This window comes from Doryrhamphus excisus, chromosome 17 (assembly GCF_030265055.1).
Source record: "Doryrhamphus excisus isolate RoL2022-K1 chromosome 17, RoL_Dexc_1.0, whole genome shotgun sequence".
Lineage (NCBI taxonomy): Eukaryota > Metazoa > Chordata > Actinopteri > Syngnathiformes > Syngnathidae > Doryrhamphus > Doryrhamphus excisus.
Window position 1 is genome coordinate 12678453 of NC_080482.1, and position 24182 is coordinate 12702634.

At 42.2% G+C, this 24182-nt stretch overlaps 1 long non-coding RNA gene across 1 annotated transcript in view; it reads left to right on the forward strand.

The window, feature by feature from the left end:
* Positions 1-479: 479 nt before the first annotated feature.
* Positions 480-24182, forward strand: part of LOC131105215 (uncharacterized) — a 46160-nt gene continuing 22457 nt past the window's right edge. The window contains exons 1-5 of the long non-coding RNA XR_009119903.1: positions 480-589; positions 9908-9996; positions 16210-16273; positions 16426-16524; positions 16612-16682. This is a non-coding gene — a long non-coding RNA (uncharacterized LOC131105215). The remainder of the gene's footprint in view (positions 590-9907; positions 9997-16209; positions 16274-16425; positions 16525-16611; positions 16683-24182) is intronic.

Consider the following 24182-nt stretch of genomic DNA (forward strand, 5'->3'; position numbering starts at 1 on the left):
ACTGGAGGTGCTTTTGTCCTCCACTCAGCACATTGTCATCCATCTTGGCACTGAAGTGAAGTTGCTGCTACTTCCTGTTGAAGGAGGCGTAGACGCCAACTTCCCATTTCATGATAAAGGATGGAACCTTTACTAGCTTCTATTCTGACATTTTGGAGATCAAATGACTGGTTTGTCAAATCTTTGTGATGCATGTTTTTTGATAATTTCAAATATATCCAGATAATTGGTACATAAAGGTCCTTACACTGCTGCACGCCGTCTGCCATTTTACCTTCTAAGTGTTTGCTATCCCGATATGGTCTGATCATATTACATTCCAGGTACATATGGTAATATATGGTGTGTTGGTGTGTTGTCTCACGTCATAAAAACTACAGTATGCTGAATTTTGATAAGTGACGATCCACTCACTTGTAATTGCATCAATTTGAACTGTACAGTATTTCTTAATATACCCTCCACACCAACAGGGGGCAGCAGACTAACGCACTGACATTGCTGGGAGAGGAAACTGCTGTGCTAAGGGAAACAATGAAAGATGTCTGCAACAAAACAGTACCAATGAAACTGCAAGGACATATACCAGGTAAACAGAAAGGTATTTCAGAAGGCATTCATTGTATAGATTTCATGCTAAACATTGTGGCCATCACGTTTCAGTGTAAATGTATCACATACATGCTAACACACTAGCATTTAGCAAAAAAATGTCACAGCTGCATTTGTTGTCCAATGCAGCACATTGGATTTTTGCAGCAGGCATTTTGTTCTTTATTGCAGTCTTAATTCGTTTCGACATGATCATACCCTAAACTTTCCACTGCACAAAGACTCGCGATTACTCACAATGCAACAATTTTGGCAAAACATCAGCACTTTATAGAGTTAATTCCTACATTTTTGGCATAGCAGCCTGCTCCTCTGTGTGTGTCACGTTATCAGTGTTTAACATTGCTATGACATATTTTCTGTGTCTTATTTGTGATAGCATTGCCTTTATCGTGCCTGTTGGGTTTTAAAAGGGACAGTAATCAACCCTGGAACCATATTAGGTAACATTAGAGGGCCAATATGACGCAATAGAAACGACTTACACAGTAATCCCTCGTTTATCGTTGTTAATTGGTACCAGACCCCATTTTAAGTGCATTCTGCAAAGTTTAGATACATGTTTTTGTAGTTGGAGCCTAGAAAACCTGTGTACGACCTTCTACATATGTTTAAAAAAAAACATTAGAGCCCTCTAGACATGAAATAACACCCCTATAGTCAACTTTACACTTGTATTACCCAATATAGTAGATAACATAAGAAAAAATAAGCATTGTAAGACCTACATGAAAGGAAGTGGTGTTGGGGGTTCAGAGTGGAGTTTTAGCTGGATTAGCCTGTGCCTGTGTTAGCCAGTAGCCTGTGTTATTATGATTATTGTGCCTGTTGTAAGATTATTCAAACCTGTGAAAACCTGCTTTGAAGATCAAGTCTGGTGCATGTGTTGCAATTGACACCTAATGGCCATTGTAGAATATTACCATTAATTGTCTTTTAATCCTGTGAATGGTTGTTTGTCTATATGTGTCCTGTGATTGGCTGGCAACCAGTCCAGGGTGTAGTGCAGACCCCCGTGACCCTTGTGAGGATAAGCAGTAGAAAATGAATGAATGAATGTCTTTTAATATCTTGTATTGTATTGGTGTTTTAGTTTGTGTAGCCATTTTTATAGTTGAAAATGCTTTATTTAGTCCAAGAATATGCAGAATGTGCATATTTTGACTAGTCGACCATAGTCAACCACCAAACAGCAATCATGTATTAATTGTTATTATTTTTTTAATAAATCAATTTGCATTGCCAAAAATAAATCCTCACTTGTAAAAATATTATAACGCACCTGGTCTGCCAGACAATAAGATGACAGAGCAGTAGGGATCGGTTTTAAGTAAGTTCGCTGCAAATCACCAGCAACAAATCTAGTGAAGCGACTCTTAGAGCCTGACATGAAAACGCGCCAGCAGCAGGTTCTCTCATAGGCAACTCTGTTTTGTTTGTGAATTTAAAAACATACTTGATTTGATTTTCATGTTTTGCCTTATCATGCAAATTAGAAAATGATGTCATTGCGTAACACCCTTCCTTCCCTACAACACACCATTGCCATAGATAGATATCAGTCCTGTGGGAAACCCGGTAATGTGACTTGACAAGTATTGTAATGAAGGTCTTAGACAGGGCGACCATATTTGACGAGAACATTTCCAAGCGCGTGTGTGGTGTGTGTGTGCGTGTCTGTGTGTGTGAGAGCAGGATATGCAGAAACGTCAGGAATGCTAACAGACTGCTGGCCTGCTTTGGGCCGGCTCCGACTCTTATCAGGCCGGGTTGGCTCGCAATCATTTGACGCTTGGTGTGGACCAACCACAGGCCTGGGCTCCCCGAGACAATAATAACAACGTTGTCTTTTAAAAATGTCATTTATGATAAAGCAGCTCAAACACACACATGCCAAACATTGCTTGGAGTCAGTCGAGCAGCTCTTGCGGTGGCTCCGCCTTCCAATGACATCATCAGCAGTCGGCAGGCTCCGTGAGGCCTCGGTTGTGTTTATGGAGCCGGGCTGTAGATTAGAAGGACTGGAGCGTCCTCTCAGGCTTCTTCTTAAGGGGGTCCCCTTATCGAAGGTCTGGAGACACTATCTGCTCATGTGTGTGCGTGTGTGTGTGAGGGCCGGCTTAAAATGGGTCAAAGCCTCAGATATGTCTGTCGCCACAGCGCCGTCATGCTATGGAAACTGCAAAGCATCATGGGAGGAGCCTTATCAACAACAACAACAGGACACGCTTGAGTCAGGGCGATGACTTCATGGCGCCCACACATAAAAGAATTTACGCATTGAGTGAATTTATTTATTTGAATATTTTTGATATGAAATAATGACATAAAAAGGTGTACGTGTTTGTGTGTCACATGATCTTGGCCTGTGTGTGTGATAAGGAGAAGTGTGATGGCACCGCGTTGATCCTCCTCTCAACAACACTGCCAAAGTTCCCAGGCTGTCTACACACCTTTTAATGATGATGATGATAATGATTTTTTTGGAGATGAAAATAATAATAGAAATGATCTGTTCCTGGGTCAAGCTGTGGCCATCCTAAAAGCTTGATTAATGTTTACATGCATTACTGTCACACAGGTGTAAAAAGAAGTGAGGCAGCATCAATAATGTAGGTTAGAAATCATAAAATATTAAATCTGTTAAAGAGGACCTATTATACTTTTTTCCACTTTTCTGACCTATAAATGGAGTTAGAATGTTGTATTCTTGTGTTAAACCATGCTAAGGTTTAAGATAATGAGGCTTGCGCATTTGGAAGTGAGCCCTGAAAGAAGTTTGGGTTGGCTCTGAACCCTCAGTTTCAGAGAGTTTTCACAGTGAGCCGGACCTCCTTATATGGCCTGCACGGGCACCTCCTCACACTTAGCTGAAAATTTCACCTTATTAGCATGGAGCAATGGCTTCCAGGAAATATTTGTAGAGGCAAACATCAGACAGAAGTGGTTGGACTTGCAGATTCTAGACCAGCAAGAGAAAAATATGGGAACGTGGGCGAAGCTGGACTATCCTTCAAACTGTTGCTGAAGCCTCCAACTAGGAGCTCATGAGCTACCAGTAGCTCCTAACAACTTTTCAAGTAACTCTCCAAAGAGTTTATTCATTCATTATCAACTCCTAAAATTAGAAAGTGGGGTTCGGCAGTAGTCCGGAAGTCCTCAGGAGTGCTTGGGATCGTGGCAAGTGGGTGGAATAAATTAGAACAGACCGTTTTGGAAATCCAAGGAAATGCAGCTGGAATACGTGCAGATTCTAGAAGATCTAGAAAGCTTTCTGTGCTGGTTATGTGTACCTGCTCTACAGGAGTCCACAAGTCAATACAAAGGGTGGGAACATTAGGTCCCCTTTAAGTTAGATAAGTGAAAATGTTGGAGTCATATTGCTTTTAAAGAAGCGAAGAAGAATGAAAATAGAGTTCAGCCTTGAATGCTCACTGAACTGAGCTCTCGTTTTGTCTTGTGTGACATCATGCATGATCTTTTTACGTTTTGTATTTTAGAAGCATATTTGTCCTGCAGTTTGTTTATTTCATTTAGGGTCTTGACTTCAGGTGTGTGTTTAGTATGCGTTTTAAGAGGGTCATTCTGATACTATTGTTAGTGAAATCTAATCTGTCTGTTGTATTGGGGTTGGGGGCGGAGTGGCTTGCTGTGTGTGTGTGTGTGTGTGTGTCGTGGGGGACTACATTGTGCTGAGCTCGGGTGTTCAGCAGCCTCTTTCTCCATTAATGCTCCATTAGCCAAATTAGAGGCCTAATTGGGAAGGCGAGGAGATCTCATAAAGGGGAGTGTGTGTGTAAGTGTGTGTGTGTGTGTGTGTGTCTCGGACGTCCTTTTAAATGTCTTCTTTCTCTCTGAGATAGGAGGACAGGAGGGTTCGCAAACGAGCGAAGGTGCAATGCCACGTGAGACTTTGATGACAGTTGCTGACGCCAAGCGGCTGTCTTCGTGCCTTAAAGGGCCAGCGACCGCTGATGCCATTAGCGGGTCATTAGCTAATTAGCTAGCCTGCTGGTGGATGAGCCCCAGGGTAGGTGTGGACTTCTTTGTATGTGTGTGTATGTTCTGTTTACAGTCACATAGTGAGGCCTTTTTGATTACATATCCAGTCACTTCATTAGGTGCACAATCTAATTATACTTTTTTCATTTTTACATTATAAAATAAGGGAACATTAAAGAGAAATTAATTTTCCAGATATCTGGAAAAATCGGATAAAAAAAAATCCAGGAAAATTTGTGAAAAAAAGGGAAATGTTCCAGACAAAAAATAGGCAAAATAAAGGGCAAAGAAAGAAAATATTGGATTTGCATTTAAATGACACCCGAAATAAAAATACGTTACAAAGATAATGTGCTTGGACATACAAAGATTTAAAAAAACAAAAAGAAACAGGTCTCTCTCAGCTTAAGGACTTTGGCGTCTTCACTTCTCTCTTCCCTCCATGATGACTGACAGTGTTGTTTACCCAGAAAACACAGCAGTATCCACGTATTGTGTCTCCACTTCCGGGTAAGAGGATGAATGTCATGGGATGTTGGTGGACGTCTGTGTGTGTGTGGTCCAACGTGTGGTCTGCTGAGGTTGGATCAGGTCATACCACTTTCATGAAAATCCCACATTAGTGTGTATTTGATGGTCTTATAGTCCAATAACACGCATTGACACATCATGATGGCTCCCACCTTTCACAGTCGCTGTGATGATGATCAATAATTTTAATATTTGCTGCTCATCTTTGCTGAGCATCTCTCTGGGGACAACAAGTGATCGATGAGGTGTAACAGCAATAATCCAATCACATTGACTTTTGAAGTCACCTCAGAAGCTCTGATTTATAAATAGTAGTTTATAGCTCGGATTAACACGGCAGATGGACTAAAGTTTGGAACAGCTGCAGGAAGTGAGGAGTGAAGTGTTCCGTTGAAGCTGGAAGCATGTCCAAATTGTCTTCTCAAGAGGAACAATCAAGATTCAATCTCATCCAACCTTTTATCTTTTCTATGAATTGTCTTCCTCACAAGGTCCTGCTGCCCTCGTCCTCACAATAACAAACTATTTTATCGATGATCAAAGCGACCTCTGTCCCACTGAGGCTTGTGGGCTAACCAGGTTACTGGACCTGTAATTTGTAAGTAATACAGTAGATGCTGTCCTATCCTGCATGGGGGGGGGGGGGGGGGGGGGGGGGGTCATCACTGGAGGACAGGACGGTACATTTAAGGAGGCCTCCACTTCAATCCTGGTAAACTGGGGGTGCGCGTTTCACATCTCTGAGAGGAAGGTTCAAAACATTCAATTGATTTGACTGCAGTGTATAGCTTCTGGATGTTGATGTCATTGGTCATATTAGTATTTCTGCTGATAATGATGTGCTCCACACAGCAACGCACTGATGTTTGTGCAGCTTTTTAAATTGAGGTATTGCCAGCATTATTTAATTGGATTCTTGTTTGTGAATTAGTAAGACTAACCTGTCTAACTTGTGGATAGAGGATCATGTTATTTTATTGCACATGTTTTTTTTAAACGAATTGTTGAGACAAAATGTTTACAATATTTACGGTACTTTTCCTTTAGCTTAAATTGCATGTTGCAGTATTTGTCTTATTTTGCATAATCAGTTTTTATTTGTGAAATGCATCACAGTAAAAGATGCATCACACAACATTCGTTTGACAGAAGAGCTGCTGTCTATGTTGGAATCTGTTGATATTCATATCAAGAATGTGCTGGATACAGTTGGATAATAATTTTAAAATTCTGTATAAATTCTTCCAATGATAAGAAAATCACTTACACCAGTATAAACAAGCCGAGTTGATGACAGCGCCGTGGCGGACTGTATTGATGTGAATGAAATGCTGTCATCATGAGGAGAGGGAACGTTCATGTGGGGAAGTATTTACTCGGCGGACTGCACTAAATCATTCTAAACACAAGGCCGCCTACCACCAATCTAAGCAGGTTGAAATGGTAATAAACACTAGCGAAGTTTGGCATGAGTAGAAGCTAGCGGGGTTACCTTCACTTAGCAAAGGGTAGTTGTTGGTCGAGCAGTTGGGCTGGATGAGTTTCACCATGTTGTGTTTTTTTGTATTGCCTGATGACGACGTGCAGGTTCTGAATGAAAAAAAGACGGCAAGCATCTTGTTGTACGGAACAAAATGAATCCATTCATTCATTTTCTATGCGGATATGCTGGAGCCTATCCCAGCTGTCTAGCGAAAGACGGGGTATTATCATACGTCATATCCTGATACATACCAAAAATATTGTGACATATGCTGAGGTTCATATTGTCCAACCCTAGTGCTGGACAATAACCAGTATATTGGATATTATTGTATATATTGTAAGAAGGCCAATATCTAGCATCTCTACCTGCTATGACATGCTGTGATGTATTAACACAGTTATAGTTGCAGTTTTATTTGGCCCTTCTGGTAATCTCTGAGCATTTACATTCCAGGTGTACGTGATAAAGTGGTGTGTTGTATCGATCGCCACTGCATCTTGGCGATCAGAAACCGATGTTGCTGTCCTCTTGATTCCTCGGTTCTGCCAACACAAACATGTCTCCCGTCCCATATGCGGTTCGGTTATAGCAACATTTCTCTGCGGGGGCTTGTAATTCAATAACACCCTCCCTCCCCCATAAAAGCAATTGTACCGCTATTATCTTCTTAGGGCCCCATTTGTGGGGGGAGGCACTTAGAGCGAGATAGTCACCAGGACTAATCTCATATTTGGATTTCTTAGTCATCAGATTCACCGGCCATGCTCCAATGTCACAGCCGGCTGCTTCCGCTCGCTCCAGAGCCGCACGATGATGCCGACGTTGAGGTCGCGGCGACCTCCTGACTTGGTGGCTGTTTGTGCATCTCAGCGTAGGCGAGTGTCGGCGCGTGAGGTCATTTAGCACATTGGCGGCCATGCTTTGGGGGTTTGTGGAGATGTTTGATGGTGGAAGTAAATATGGATGATTGGTGGACTGTTTGGAGGAAGGCAATGGCTAATCAATATCAATGTCAACTACTTAAAAGCTTTGATGCGATTAAGCCAATCTGCCTGGATGTGACTCCATGTTAAAAATGTAAACAGTCCTCAAAACATGATGACCCAGCATAAAATGTGTTCTTGTTCCACATACAGCAACATGTTATTGACCTTATGTAGGAAAGCTAAGCATTTCCATATTGTAACATAATAATACATGCATTTATACATTAACTTTTATGAGAAAACAGAAGATTTGGAGGGCAAAAAAGATGTCAGTTGGGCAATAATTTTTGTATGCAGTGTTGCCCAGTTTATCATGGGGGAGAGGTTCCTGAAAAGCAGGAAAGTGGAAAAGCATGGAGTGTTGCGTGCAGAAGTTAGCGAGAACAGTGCCTACCGGAGTTAGTGTTAGTGTTTGTGGCAAACCGGACTGGATCAGGACTAGAGCTACACCAGTGAACAACAACCCGTGAAATGGCCAGGGGTGCCCAAACTTGTCATACCACTGTAGTCCTCGAAAACAAGATTCTGTGTGCCATGAAAGATCTGTTAAAATTGTGCAATATGACCAGTATTGAAAGGACAGTTTAAGTTAAGATCAGGTGTATCATTGTATGGTAGCCAACAGAGGGTGAGGTGGGTGTCAAATATTGCTGCGCACACTCCTTGCCTCCAATAGTAAGCAGCAGACACACACACACACATTCCACATGTAAAAAGTATGGGGCATTCAGGCCGATGCAGGATGGAGAAATCTTCTCCGTGTTCCAGCCAGTATTGATCGTCAAACATGGGATTATACAGTCTGGCTCTATAGGCTGAGCGGCCTTTCATTCCCCGGCTGAATAGATAGACTGACTTTGGCTCTATACGTATCTGGATCAATGCAAATCTGCTTCTAGCCCAGCCGTTCAATTGTAAGTGAATTTCATTTACCATAAGTAAAACTTTTTGCTGGCTAATGTGATTACAGAGGGAGCTCCTCACCGACCCACAGAACCTCCCTTTTACTTCTTTCCTGCTTTCCTCTCCTCTCGCCTCCGTGCTATCTCTTCTCCTGCACTGTGGAGGAAGTCATGGAAATAAGCACAAACATGAGATTCTGCTAATGCAGCGGCAGTGAGTTTAGTTGAACTTTATTCTACTATTTAACTATTTTACACTCACTGTATTTTTCAAGGGCGGCACAGCGGTCGAGTGGTTAGCACGCAGACCTCACAGCTAGGAGACTAGGGTTCAATTCCACCCACGGCCATCTCTGTGTGGAGTTTGCATGTTCTCCCCGTGCATGCGTGGGTTTTCTCCGGGTACTCCGGTTTCCTCCCACATTCCAAAAACATGCTAGATTAATTGGTGACTCCAAATTGTCCATAGGTATGAATGTGAGTGTGAATGGTTGTTTGTCTATATGTGCCCTGTGATTGGCTGGCGACCAGTCCAGGGTGTACCCCGCCTCTCGCCCGCAGAATGCTGGGATAGGCTCCAGCACCCCCCGTGACCCTCGTGAGGAAAAGCGGTAGAAAATGAATGAATGAATGTATTTTTTGATTCATCTTGTCCCACAAATCCATAAAAGTCCTCATCTTCTGTATCGGAAGAGCTGGGCATTTTCACCAACAAACATGCGGGGTCCCCTCTCATCATTGTTGGAGTCAGTCTCGTTGCCAGGTGGCTGTTCAGCAATGATGCCGGCTTTCACCAAAGCTCGGACAACAGTTGAAGCAGATACCTAACCCACGCATCCACAATCCATTCACAAGTGGTGAAAGTTGACTGTGTATAGTTAAAGACATAGCATTGTGTTGTCATTAGTATCAACAATTAAGCTTATTCTCTTCACATTGCGTTTTTCTGCTCTATTTTTAATTTTCAATTGTTTCATTGTAAATGTTTACAATGTGTCTGCATCATCAGCAATTAATGTCAATGTTTAAGTTTTTCATCTTGAATTGTTGTCAACACCTTGTAGTTTTTACGCCGACAATTAAGGTCGGAGTCATTCTCGAAGTAAACCTCCCAGCAAAATCTATTGTGGCAGTCAAAAAGAAAAGTTCGTTTTTGTGTCTCCAAAAGCGATTTTTCAAGAAGCAGATGGGGACAGTAACGTGACAAGCCATGTCGTCTGATTGGACAAGAGGCATCCTGAGAAATAGACTGACATGCGCACGAATGGATGCTGCGTTCAAATCTAATCTTACCACAAAGCTCCGCTTGCAGCTGTAGTTGCAAACAATAGGGCGGCTAATATTAGAACAAGAAGCTAACTCGATTTATGTCTTTTTTTCCCTTACAGTGATGCGTTGGCGTGTGCACGCAGAGAAGCCAGCTGCCTCTTGATGCACGGCGAGCGTCTTTGTGGGCGATGGAGGGCAGGAAGCAGAGGTCAGCGCCTGTCAATCAAACATTTGTTTGCGGTCTTTGATACGTCAGCTGATTGTTGACTTTGGTGCTGTTGTTGAAAGGGTATCCTTTCACGTGTCCGTATGGTCTCCAGACAGTCTGGACTTGCATCGAAACCATCCTGAAAGTTCAACTTTCGGATTTCTTACATGTAATTTGACTTTTGCCTTTTCAGTGTGGTTTGCAGGAGATGAACCATACATATTCCGTAACCGAACTTACAGTTCAAAATTGAACGTTTCATAATGCTCCGCCTCTATGCCGGTCCTCCATCGTTCAGCGTCCATCCCTTGCCTCTTTGTCACGCAGAAAAGTCATCTAACAAGCTGCTGACAGGCGACTGAATCAGGACAGAAGCAAAGAAAAACGGTGGAGATGGATTTAAGCATGCCGGCCATCATTAGCCTCAACCTAATCAAATCATTTTACTCATTGGGAAGTTCTCAGGGGCGGCCGGGATGACGAACGCTGTCGTGAGGGTTTCATTCTCTGCTGATGCTGCTGCCAAACAAGATCACTTAGCAGCTTTTAATTTGTTCTGCGTGCAAACGTGCGGACACAAGCCTCGAAACTGGGGAAAAACAGACGTAAAATGCAATACTTATCTTGTGCAATCACACATTTTCATAGAGGTAAAGCAGTTTTTATTAGTATTTACTGCTGGTGTGACTACATAATATGGCTTCTACCACAACCCCCAGAGGTCGATGAAGTCCTGTCTGTTCATTTCAGAAAAAAAAGTGCAGTGGGTCCTGAGGGCCATTTATAGCAATTATGGAAATATAGAAAATAATGATAGATACAAAAATGTATACAAAATGGAATGAAACAGCATGTAAAGAGAAAAGGCTGAAATATCCCCATTTTGAGACCAGTTGAAACATTGCAGGAATTTAAAATGCCAAAAGAAGAAATGGGAGTGAGATTTATTGTATTAAAGTGAAATAGTTTGTTCATCAGCTGATTTGATCTCTTGATGGCAAGCACAACTCTTGGGATTGTTGAGCAGCATAAGCCACGCCCCTCGCAGGGTGCTATTGCTGAGGTTGGACACAGAACTACAGTCATTTGAAACTTCTTCAAACATCCTGAAGGTTATTATAGAAGAACTTCAGGTGGTATAGATCCAAAAAACAATCCTCAGCCCAAATTGTTACTATGTTGTTGTTACCGGCGCCGAGTGCAGTCCAATAACCATTAGACGGCATCTGCGAGAGGCTTTTAAGAAGAAAAAAAGTCTTCCAGTCCTTGGTTCCTTCAAAGTCACAAAACTGACCAAGACAGGGGTCTCAAACACGCGGACACTAGTTTGAGGCCCCCGCCTTGATATGAAAGTTTAATGTTAGTGCGGCCCGTGCAAGTTTGATATGGATGCTGTATGGTATCATGTACCCAGAAAAAATTATTACGTTTGATTAACGTTCATGTTAAAGGTTAAATAACTGTTAATAGTTATCCTCCCTATCCATGTGGAAGTGGTAAGTTTTTGGCTATTTAAGTTTAAAGGAAATAACTTGAAGGCTACCGTTTAGGTCGCTAGCGCTCTAGTTTGCGAGTTAGCATGTGTCTCAAGACCTTGCAGTTGCGCAATATGTTGTAAATAAAAAGAATATAAATGTGACTGTAGTTGTGTTTTGTCATGTCTACAGGGCTCTAATAATGCTTTGTTCATTTTAATCTGAAAAAAATAATTTGTCTACCCACCAACTATATGTGGTTTCTTAAGTTTTTATTATTTGCCCTTTTATTATTATTATATTTATTTATTTATTACTGATTGATTGATTTTCTTTATTCTTGATTTGTTTATTTATTTTTCATCTTCATTTCATCTTTCATTTTGTGTAGAAAAATAAAAAGTAAGATATTTGAGAACAGTGGAATGTTTTATCCGAGCTTTTCTTGTAGAAAATTGGAACCAAAGCGAAGTTTTTTAAACATTTTTTTTTTAATAAATGCGTTTTGTTTTTGTTTTTTTGGAAACAAGTTTTGCGGCCCAGTCTCACCCAGACCCGAGCTCCAGTGGCCCCCAATAAATTGAGTTTGAGACACCTGGCCTAAGAGCACCAAACAGGGAACACTGGAAGATGGAAGAAAGATGTAAAAATGTAACGTTGGCGGTCCTGATGGCTTCCAACGTTACTGGCATGACAAGCAGATCCACACGGGGCGCCATCAGGGGGTGCTCTTTCCTTTAATGGAACAATGGAGCTTCAGGTTGTGCAGGGGCATCAAATGGCAGGTGGCTATGTGGAGATGTTGCAGGACGCATCCCTCATGACTGAAGACCCTTGTCTGTGTGGTAATGGATGATCATTGACCGCCTAAACATACAACTACAATGTTGTGACAATTTCAAGCTGCCAACACCTCGTCAACATGTTTTCATCATTTCCAAATGGAAAATGATTTAGTTTTTAGAGAGCGTACGTATGCATGGTGTGTATTTGCTCAGGCCAGGCTGCTCACTGACAGATGCTTTTGCTCTCTGACAGATTTAAATCTCTCTGGAACTTTGGGTTCTTCTTTCTTTAGCAACGCAGTCAACCACCCGCTGCACATGTGCTGTGTGCGTGTTTATTTTCTCACAGTAACTTGTGTTTTCATCACATTAAATGTGCTTACCATGCAGTGTGAAAACAAAGCTTGACATTGACAGCCTTTACAGTGCCCGCAAGATCACTGTGAGGTTAAGCAGACAAATAGAACTTAGCGTTTGTGTCAAAATGTTCTTAAAAGAGAGCGAGGATGCCCAGTTGCAATGAATCACTGACAGCACTTTGGAGGAATTTTAGCCCAATCATCTTTGCAGAATTGACTGCACGGGGGATGAATGGTTAGCGTGCAGGCCACACAGCTAGGAGACCCGGGTTCCCGCTCGGGCATCTCTGTGTGGAGTTTGCATGTTCTCCTCATGCATGCGTGGGTTTTCCCAGGGTACTCCGGTTTCCTCCCACATTCCAAAAACATGCTAGGTTAATTGGCGACTCCAAATTGTCCATAGGTATGAATGTGAGTGTGAATGGTTGTTTGTCTATATGTGCCCTGTGATTGGCTGGCGACCAGTCCAGGGTGTACCCGGCCTAGGATAGGCTCCAGCATACCCGCGACCCTCGTGCGGATAAGTGGTACAAAAAAAATGGGTGGATCTTTGCAGAATTGTTGTAATTCAGCCACATTGGAGGGTTTTGGAGCAAGAACTGCCTTTTTAAGGTCATGCCACAGCATCTCAATAGGATTCAGGTCAGGACTTTGACTAGGCCACTCCAAGGTCTTCATTTTGTCTTCACCCATTCAGAGGTGGACTTGCTGGCGTGTTTTGGATTGTTGTCCTGCTGCAGAATCCAAGTTGGTTTCAGCTTGAGGCCACCAACAGATGGCTGGATACTCTGCTTCAAGATTTTCTGGTCTACAGCGGAATTCATGGTTTCATTTATCACAGCAAGTCTTCCAGGTCATGAAGCAGCAAAACAGCCTCAGACCATCACACTACCACCACTATATTTTATTGTTCTTTTTCTGGTAGATGGGAAATGGGAGACACACCATCCAATAAGTTCCACTTTTGTCTTGTCAGAGTATTTTCCCATAGGTCTTGGGCTTCATCGAGATGTTTTCTGGCAAAATTAGCCTTAATGTTCTTTTCATTCTCCAGTGGCTTTGGTCTTGGAACTCTACCATGTAGGCCATTTTTAGGGGATGGGGGAATCACTTTTTTTCACAGCTACAAAAGATTTTGTTTAAAAACTGTATTTTGTGTTAGTCGTGTTGAAACGGTCAAGTAGAAACAGAAAAAGCTTCTAAATAAGATGGATGTGGTTGGTCATTAAGTCACTGTTAAGGTTAATGAAGCCTTGGTGTTGCAGTACTAATTTCTTAAATGGACAATTCTTTATTTACTGTTAATAGATAATAATATTTAACCATCTTAAAGCTATACAACCATTTTCCATTTTAGGTCAAATCATGGCAGGTTTTTATTGACTATATTGTTTTGCCACTTACAAATACAGTATAAGTCGAAAGTTTGGAAACTATTCTATGTCTAAAATTTAGATTTGAACACATATACACATATCTTTCAATATTGTGTTTTTAAAAAGTTTTAAAAAATAATGCTTTTCCTGTTTTATATTCACATGTATTGGATTTAATTTGTTACCATTATTTGTCAATTTGCTGCTCATTTAATACAGCTCTATGTATATTTCAAAATATTGTATTTAATTTATTGTCATCGTCATTTTGTTGCCAGAAATAACTTTGTAAAGAATTCCGGACATCTCTCTCCTGCCAGGCACATTTCTATAATGATATATTTATTATAAGAGGGCGTCTTCCAGGAAGTTTGTCCATGCCTGTAGTCCAGTCAAGGCTCAACATGGCCACCTTCCTGGACACCCATCTTCCCCCCACCCCACCGCACACCGGGGCTCAGCTGCTCGTCAGGGCCGCTCATAGTATCGGCAGCCGAGAGTGGATAAAGATGTTTACTGACAGGCTAATGAACGGACGGGCCCTGCTGAGTTAACCTTGATGAATGGGTGGCCCAGGTGTTTTCAATAAGCACAATAAGCACGGCCCGCCGCAGCCTCGCTGATACCGCTCTAATGCATTATTGGCCCATTAGGGCCCGGCCCGCAGAGACCACTTATGCGCCGGCCTATCAATAACGCCCGTGTCCCGGCCCGCGTTCGGGCCCAGGGAATTAGTCATCCTGATATTCTATTTAATCAGAAGGCATAAAGAATCTCATTAGATTTTAACAGGGTTACAGTAACCCAGCAGCGGAGAGGCTTTCATTTCCATAAGAGCATCCATTGCTTAGTGATGTCACACATGCCAAATACAATGATAACAATATCAGTGTGTGCGTTCAAAAAAAAAACAAAAGGAAGTCCAGTATTCCTGCAGAGTGTTTTAACTCTTCCTGATCTAGAAGAATGAGGATAAAAACAGCATGTATTGATATGAAAAGAAAATAAGTAGATTGTATATGGCCTAGGCGGCACGGCGGTCGAGTGGTTAGCGCGCAGACCTCACAGCTAGGAGACCCGAGTTCAATCCCACCCTCAGCCATCTCTGTGTGGAGTTTGCATGTTCTCCCGTGCATGCGTGGGTTTTCTCCGGCTACTCCGGTTTCCTCCCACATTCCAAGAACATGCTAGGTTAATTGGCCACTCCAAATTGTCCATAGGTATGAATGTGAGTGTGAATGGTTGTTTGTCTATATGTGCCCTGTGATTGGCTGGCCACCAGTCCAGGGTGTACCCCGCCTCTCGCCCAAAGACAGCTGGGATAGGCTCCAGCACCCCCGCGACCCTTGTGAGGAAAAAGCGGTAGAAAATGAATGAATGAATGAATGTATATGGCCTTTAATTTTCAAGATAACATGTCACCCAATATACCTGCTTAACAGATACAAATAAATCTGAAATCTAATATAAATACAAAAAGCTAAATAAAATATTTACACACATACAGTACAAAGAATGTACAAAAATGAGACACCCTCGAGGCCACAGCACTCTTTGTATCTCCCAACCGGTATATTGCCTGATGGGCCAGTCGGCTCTGGACCACAGCATCACCTTAGATTGAATATCCTTAGGATGAGTTCATGCTTCAGTTTTTTACAAAACCAATAGGGTTCTTGCTTGATACAGATAGAAATCTTTGTTGTTGTTGTTGACATGCAGACCCCTAAAAAGTCTAAAAAGTGCCGCTGAAAGGCGTCTCTCTGCACTTGTACGCTACACACACACACACACACACACACACACACACACACGCACCATGGCCGTATTGGCATGCAGCTATCAACGCCTTGGTGTGTGTGGCCGAGGGCCCCTGCAATAATAAACTGCTAATTGAAGGAGTGCAGTGAGCAGGGAGGTGTTAGCGGGGCGTCCGGCCGCTGAAAGATCAGCACACCTCTCCAGCTGACCCGGGTGCCGTAAGAGGCCGTTACAGCTCGCTCCTGTGTGTAAATACACACGTAGCCAAGTGTGTCACATGACTCACGACTTGTTCCACATAGTGTCTTAAATTCAGTCAAGGCTGTGTCAACATGTCCAAACAGGCAATAATGCATAATAGCCTGGAACTAAAGTTGGCCCTCGTTGCTACATCCTGCTAGCAGAATCAACAACAATCATCCAATGCAGTGGCTCACATCTGTATCTATCCCTCAAGGTTCGAGCCGTTGTCTGCTGTCCATCCCCTACACACTACATGAACCACTACACTACCAACTCAGGTATGTAACATTTTCTCCCTGGAAATCATGTAAATAGACTCAATTGTTGCCATCAAGTGTACAGGCAATGTTGTAATGTTGTAAAACGAAGTGAAGCAGTGTTAATAGTATAAAATGTTACATATGGAGCACCGTGGCCATCTTGTTTACAGAAGAAGATGCGCGCGACTTCATCACATACACAAGAAAGGAGAGGCGACAGCGCATAGGGATACGGTGGGAGACAAATATAAATCTGAGTGATTTTTTAGGTCTGATTTTTTTTTATTATGCAAATGTATTACTCTTTTGAATGCATATTGTTTTAAGAAGCCAAACTCTTTACCTAAATGACACAGCAACTAAGCGGAACTACATTCCTTGTCACGGATATCTGACCAGAACTGGACTCGAGGGACCAAGTGGGGGGGTAAGTCACTCTTGATGTATTACACTTGTGGAATGTCATACAACTTCATGTCAAAGAATCCATAAAGCCCATTTTAACATTCTTAACTCATTTGCTACCAAAGATGTATTTATAGGTTTTTGTTGACCTGACCGCTCACTCCCAAAGACATATTTAAACATCTTTTATGTTGTTTTTGGTGCAAGCGACACACAATGGTGATGATGCAACTCTACAATAGACGAGAGCATGTTTAATTTAATTTAAAGTGCATTTTGTAAGAAGTGTCCAGGAAGTGAAAAGGCATCTGGAAGGACACATTGAAGGGAAATTTTAACACATACACACGCGCAAACACATGCACACACACAGTTCAGTTGTGTTGTTTATTTTGTGGCATCATTGTTTTTAAAATGTCAAAGTGAAAGTAATGCATCAAATCTATCTCTTCACAAAGACCTTTTTTTTGCCCCCTTTTTTGTACTGATATTTTGCTGAAACTTACCTATGTTCTACTGTTGATTACTAAAGAAGGGAAAAAGGTAGAAACAAACTTTTTTGTCTGATGAAAGATGAGAGTCTGATCTGTGTTTTGGTTTAAACCATGTCTATATAGCCCAGGAACACAATATTCTGTTTGCCTTGGAAAATCAGTCAAAATCATCAGAAATGGCCGCTACTGAGAGGGACAGCTTTTGAAAAATAGCTGGGATTGAATAAGTTAAGTACCACACAAGTGTAAAAAGAAGTGACGCGTTAGCATAGACGAGTGTGTTAACTTTGTCTATGTCACATTTAAACATGGACATACAAGTGTAAAAGAAGTAACGTGTGTTTCAGGGGTTACTGGTGACGCCTCGTGAGTTCTTTGTTTGCTCTTGTCATAACTGGTGTAGCCACTAGGGGGTCATAGTTAGAACAACTTGTTGGATTTCATGGGAGGATAACACGACCTCCTCTCTCCCTACAAGGGCCTCCGTCTGCCCCCCCCCCCCCCCCCTCCTACCACGGATGAACTGAGGGCCCTTGCCAGCCGAAAACAGCCCCTTATGCGGCATGCAGGAAGCCATGCAGAATGCTCATAATCTTTTAATACGTGCGCAGGCAGGAAAGATTAAACCGTCAGGGTGTTGACAAGTGACACAGGAACCCACGTACAGCCCCCAAGCCCCCCAGAAGCCTCCCGCCATTATCCAAGCCTTGGGCTGCTCAGTGACTGTTCACCTTCATTAAAGCAATTGGCTTTCCAGATTGTTCCCCAATACTCCATCATTTACGTCTGGGTAGTAAGAGGCTTAGGCCCAAATGTCTGTGGTAATGGGGGGGGGGGGGGGGGGGGGGTCAGAGAAATAAACACAGAGCGGCAGTCGATGAGATTAGCGCGAGAGAAAGCGGTTTGAGATGAAAGAAAAGTCATGTTTGTAAAAGTTGTCCTCATTTGTGTGCAGAAATGGACATTAGACACGCCTACCTAGGCCTTTCCATACACTACATGACGGCTAAACAACATTACCCTTCACCTCAGCTAGTCATGTGACCAAAGCCTCATTTTCACTCATGTATTTGTTTGCGTAAGCTAACTCTTCTGGTACCGAACGACTGCATACAAAAAGGGAGGAAAGGCTCAACTGAGGCCCTAAGCAGAATGTCATTTTGGACCTTACTTTGTACGTAAAACATACACACAGTATACACACAGGCCCTCTGCCTTAAAAGGCAGCAGCTGTACCATTACACCACCACTGACTGACAGGAGAGCTGGTGAATTGTGCCATTTTATTCTGTTATTCTGCTGTCAATCATTATGTCAATGAGTCCAGTGTCAGATTACACACATTCCCCCCCCCCCCCCCCCCCCCCCCCCCCCCCCCCCCCCCCCTCTGGCCTCCCCATGGATCATGGGATCCTACACGCAGTGCGTAGGGAGGGGCGATGCTGCTATTATACCCCAGTTTTTGACTTGAAATTTCTCACACTTCCTCCTGTAACTTGAGGGTAGCCGAATCACCACCAAAGTAGTGAAATTGCCAATTGCCAAAGTACTTGGCAATTTGATTACAACTTTGACTTCCACAACATAATAATATTTCTTTATATTACATTTGTGACCACTTCTCTCAATTGCATCATGGAAATGGCCCAAATATATAAATACCTGTGTATTTTACAGGAATTGTAGTTATTTGATGTTTTATTTGACATGGCTGATGTTCCCCATCAGTTTAACAGTCCACATCGCTTGCCTCATGAGTCCATTAGCCACAAAGTCCCAGCTGGGTGCCACCCTGCGGGGGTGGGGTGGGGCTGGGTGGGGGTTCCCTGTGGCATTGTGTGAGCTCTGAAAGGGAGGTCACCGATTTTGGCTTATTATATTACAAGAACCTTCCTCAGCTGGCTGTTTAGCTGGGCATTTAATGGCGCATGTCAGCTAGATGCTTCGCCTCACGCTGTGCACACATACCACCCTCAAATTGCCATAACACAAATCGTTGGTGAAGACGTTTTGTAATAGAAAATATAACTTATGATGTACCTTTTTACTACAAACCTGAAGACACGTGGTGGCACTACAGCTGTCCTATCTAACTTTGAGCATGACCTGATGAAGTTTGATCGGAAGAGATGTGAAACATCTTCTAAAACTGTAAAACAGTAGTAATAATAATAATAATAATAATACATTTTATTTGTACAGCGCTTTTCAAAATACTCAAAGACACTTTACAGAAGAGTGAAGTTGAATAAAGCAAGTAAACAGAATAGAAGACACACCAAAATACAACATTGATTGGTTAATACACAGTTAAAACATGAGTAAAAGCGGGGCGGGGCACAGCAGTCAGGTATAAAAAGTTAGACATTAAAAACAGATTTAAAGAGGTGGGTTTTTAGTTGTTTTTTGAAGGTGGGAAGGTCAGGGCAAGCACGGAGTGAATGGGGCAAAGAGTTCCAGAGGGTGGGGGCAGCGATGGAGAAGGCTCTGCCATCGATTTCATGCCCTGAGAATTAGACGTCAGAACACAAAAAGGACAAACTCAAACCATCAATCTGTGCACAGAATAGGTTTAGTTTGGTTAATTCTGTGTAATGTAAAAAACATGTCAGCTGCTAGCTCGTCAGCCTGATTGGAGATTAGACAGGCGCTTTGGAGAGGCTCAGTTCCGTTTGAAAGTTGAGCACCATCACCTGGCTTTCACTGGCTTTCTTAATCTTGTGTTTGAGTGTCTGAAAGTGGCTTTGCAAATATTTACGTAATCATTTTCTGTATATACACTTTCTTTTACATTTCCATACTCCTGTGTATGCTGTTTATTTAAATTAATTGCACCATGGAGGGGGAAAAACTTAATTCCTATGTTCTGTATGTTCTTGATATATGGCAAACAGACTACACGCCAGTTTCACACCGACCACACTGTGGCTCAAACACAGGACCTTTGAAATGAGAGATGAGAGCAAAAGTCCGGACCGTCAACCCGATGTTCAGCGCAGTTTGTAAGGCCGAGAGAGTGAGATTTAACAACGTACGCTTGGGCAGCTGCACCGGCTGGCATCTGTCACCCCCGTACCTTTCAGAACCAAAAGACACATTTTTACAATCATTCATTCATTTTCTAATTCAAGAAACAATACAAGCAGTTGATGTTTGCTAAATACAAGGATGAAGAGTCTTGAACCAGTCATGATGTGCTATATATATCACTATATTGACACTTACTATGGTACACATTATGTCATTGTATGGTCATATCACCTCGTTCTTCGGTACAAGGTGCATTATTAAAAAAAAACAAAAAAACTCTTAAACTGTATTATGGAAAGCAGGAAGTGAACAAATGTAACAGTTACTGATGTAAAAGTACCAGATGGAGGGGTAGGATTTAATAAGCTTTGCTTCTTCCTACTCCTTTTGGACATGTGGAACTGGGAACTGATTATGTGATACACTCAATTGTAATCTGATGCATGTTCAAATGAAATAAAACCATTACCATTACCATTTTCTACCCGCTTATCCTCACGCGGGTCGCAGGGGGTGCTGGAGCCTATCCCAGGCAGGGTACACCCTGGACTGGTTGCCAGCCAATCACAGAGCACATATAGACAAACAACCATTCACACTCACATTCATACCTTTTCACAATTTGGAGTCGCCAATTAACCTAGCATGTTTTTGGAATGTGGGAGGAAACCGGAGTACCCGGAGAAAACCCACGCATGCACGGGCAGAACATGCACACTCCACACAGAGATGGCAGAGGATGGAATTGAACTCGGGTCTCCTAGCTGTGAGGCCTGCGTGCTAACCACTTTTTCGCCGTGCAGCCTTTTTTACGATCAGTCAGGTGAAAACACTGTGAGCCAGTCTTGAATACTGCCAACGGTTGCTGCCGGTTTATTCATTCATTCATGCACAGCGGCGTCATATGACTGCATGCTCTGCACATTGGCCTAATCATGGGGAAGAGATGATCATAGGCCAGGAAATCGCAACACAAGGCCAAAGGAAACAATCTTTCTGCACCGTCTTAAGCCAATTACGCTCTCAACTCTGCCACTTGGCCCCGCTTTCTGCAGCTTTTCTTCCTGCATGTGAACAAGAAGTCTGGTTGGTAAATGTAGTCTGTTTTGCAACGTTTTATGGACTGTCCACAATACCCTCCCGGTGTTTGGAAATACAAATACTTGGTTGTGTCACTTGGCGTTTTGTGCATGTTAGAAATATTTTTATTATCATATCAGTCTGAATAATGTTTGATAGAATAATATTTAATTCATCTTAACAGATTCAAACAAAGCTTGTTCAAAGGCTGAGCATTTTGTTGGTATCTTTGCTTCTTCTACGACAAGGTAACAACATGGATGGAAAAAAATTGGTACATCATCGACTTTGCTTGTCTAGCCTCGATTGCCATAAATTCTTCAAAACGTCAAAAAAAACCCAAAAAGAAACCCTGTTTGATTCTAAACACTTTCATTGAGCAACACGAGACAGACGCAGCTTTAGTGTAATGAGACCAGACAACTGTTCTGATTCCTATCAGAGTGAGATGTCCCCTCCCCGTGTAGCTGTTATTTTATTTATCGTTTTATCTCCCCATCAGAGCGGCAGGTGAGGGCGGCCAACAAGCTTTGTCCCAGCAAAAGCAGGGATTCAAATGCTGGAGGTCAAGGTACGTCAGTAATCCGAGCAGCTGTGTTGGCAGGATTAAGACGTTCAGGGCATTTGCATGGCGTTGACCCAGAAATTAAACAACTAAAGGTGTTACACATGGTAGGCTGAAAGACTTTTTTTTTTGATGATTATTTTTATTAATAGTAGTCGTGTGAAATGTAAAAATAACGCAATGTTCAAATCATCCCTAAAAGGGCTACACCGGCCAATACAGATAAGAACGTCACATGATCCCAATCCCAACCTAGGATGTGATAGCCACTAGCCTCCCCTTTGGTCTGACTGATGTGGTGTTGGGGGGCCGAGGGTGGGGTCCCTGGAGAGTGCTAATTGAATTGGTTTCCAGAGAATACTGATGAGCCTTAATGTTGAGATAAGTGATACTTAAGCAAGGAGTGATCATTGACAGCATGTGTTGCTGCTCCCTAATAAACATGTCACTGCCACACAGGGGGCCGCTTGGCCTGGAAATTAATTCCTCCCCCCTCGTTCTACCCCATACATGCACACCGTGGGGATGTTATGCTACACTTGTCTGCTTTAAAACACCTAACAAAGACAAATACAGTACTTGTCATTGGGAGTCACACACATGGATCATTACATGACAATAGTCCAATGAATTGAGATGAAATGTTCCATATTATTGTAATTTTCATCAATTTTAAATGTGTTGCTGAGGTCCCATATTGGTAGCGTATTCTCCAAAAGCTGGAATGTAGACTATATTATGTCTAGGGCTGTCAATAGATTAAAATATTTAATTGCGATTAATTACATTTTATCCATAGTTAACTCAGAATTAACCACATACTAACAGATAGAAATACGTTTTTATGTATAATAAGTAGAGGAAATCTCTTTGTGGTAAATGATTTGATGTGCAACTACAAGGATAATTACAGCAAATTTTGGGCCATTATTTAAAACAATCAGCAAGCATATTTTTGTATGACTATTTTTCTTTATTATTAGCATATTAGCTCTTCAACTCGCCCACAAATGTTCAGCAAATACAAAATGTGAGTGAGTGAGACCTCTCACACTGACACAAACATGATTTTTTTTTATTACAGTGCCAGCTCGGGCTGCATGGTGATTGAGTGGTTAGCACACAGGCCACACAGCTAGGAGACCTGGGTTCGATTCCCCCCTCAGGCATCTGTGTGGAGTTTGCATTAATGTATGCTTGGGTTTTCTCCAGGTACTGCAGTTTCCTGTCGCATTCCAAAAACATGCTAGCTTAATTGGCGACTCCAAATCCATAGGTATGAATGTGAGTGTGAATGGTTGTTTGTCTATATGTGCCCTGTGATTGGCTGGCGACCAGTCCTCTCGCCCGAAAACAGCTGGGATAGGCTCCAGCACACCCGAAGAAAACTCACACACAGGGAGGATAAGTGGTAGAAAATGAATGAAGTGTCAGCTCAAAATAAGATTTGTTTATTTATGATACTGGTTTGCAATTCTAAATGTTTGTGAGTAAGAAAGCCTATTTAGGAACATTCAAGAACGATTATTAAAGATTTGCCTCAATGTACCAAATACCTAAAACACAGGGTAATCGTCATAAAACATTTCATGTGTACTGCAAACTCAATTTCATTTCATTTCTCTTTTAGAACACATAAAAATACATAGAAATGAATTATATTACTATTATTATTGTTATTAGTAAATATTATTTTATTACAATACCATAAGTATTAATTAGAAATCCCAGTTTTTGAATGTTTAATGCAAGCTGCAATTCGTCCTACTTTGCTTGACGGCAAAGCCTGCTGTTTTCTTTTTTTCTTTAAGTTTGTGAAGGGGATGCATCAGGCATTGGGCAGGCTCCTCCAGCTAAGAGCAAATCGGACTTGGTATCCAAGGTCCCAAATGGCAGTCATGTCAACAACCAAAGAACTTGCCAGTGCCAAGCAGTGTTTGCTTTAAAAACACACTTTTCAATAAGTTGTCCATCATTATCATCACAAGCCCCGCCTGCCACTGACAGCCTCGACGACAACTCCACCTCACTTGTTGTGTTTTGGCCGGGTCGGGTCGGACTCGGGAGTCAATGAGGAGTAGCAGAGGGCTCTATGGCCTAAATCTTTGGGCGATGTTGAGCGATGTGTCATGCAGAGATGCAATGTCAGCATTTGGCCAAATAGTTAAGAAGACTGCTTGTTAGCAAGCCTTGAGTTTCCATTCCATTTTTGCTTTGTACAGATGTCTGCTACCGATGTCTGCCGCCACACACATAAAACCACATCATCCACCTAGAATCTTTATTCTGTGTCTGGACCCAAAGTCCTGTTGTAAATTGATCAGTCTCCTCATTTAAAGACAATGAAGTTTGT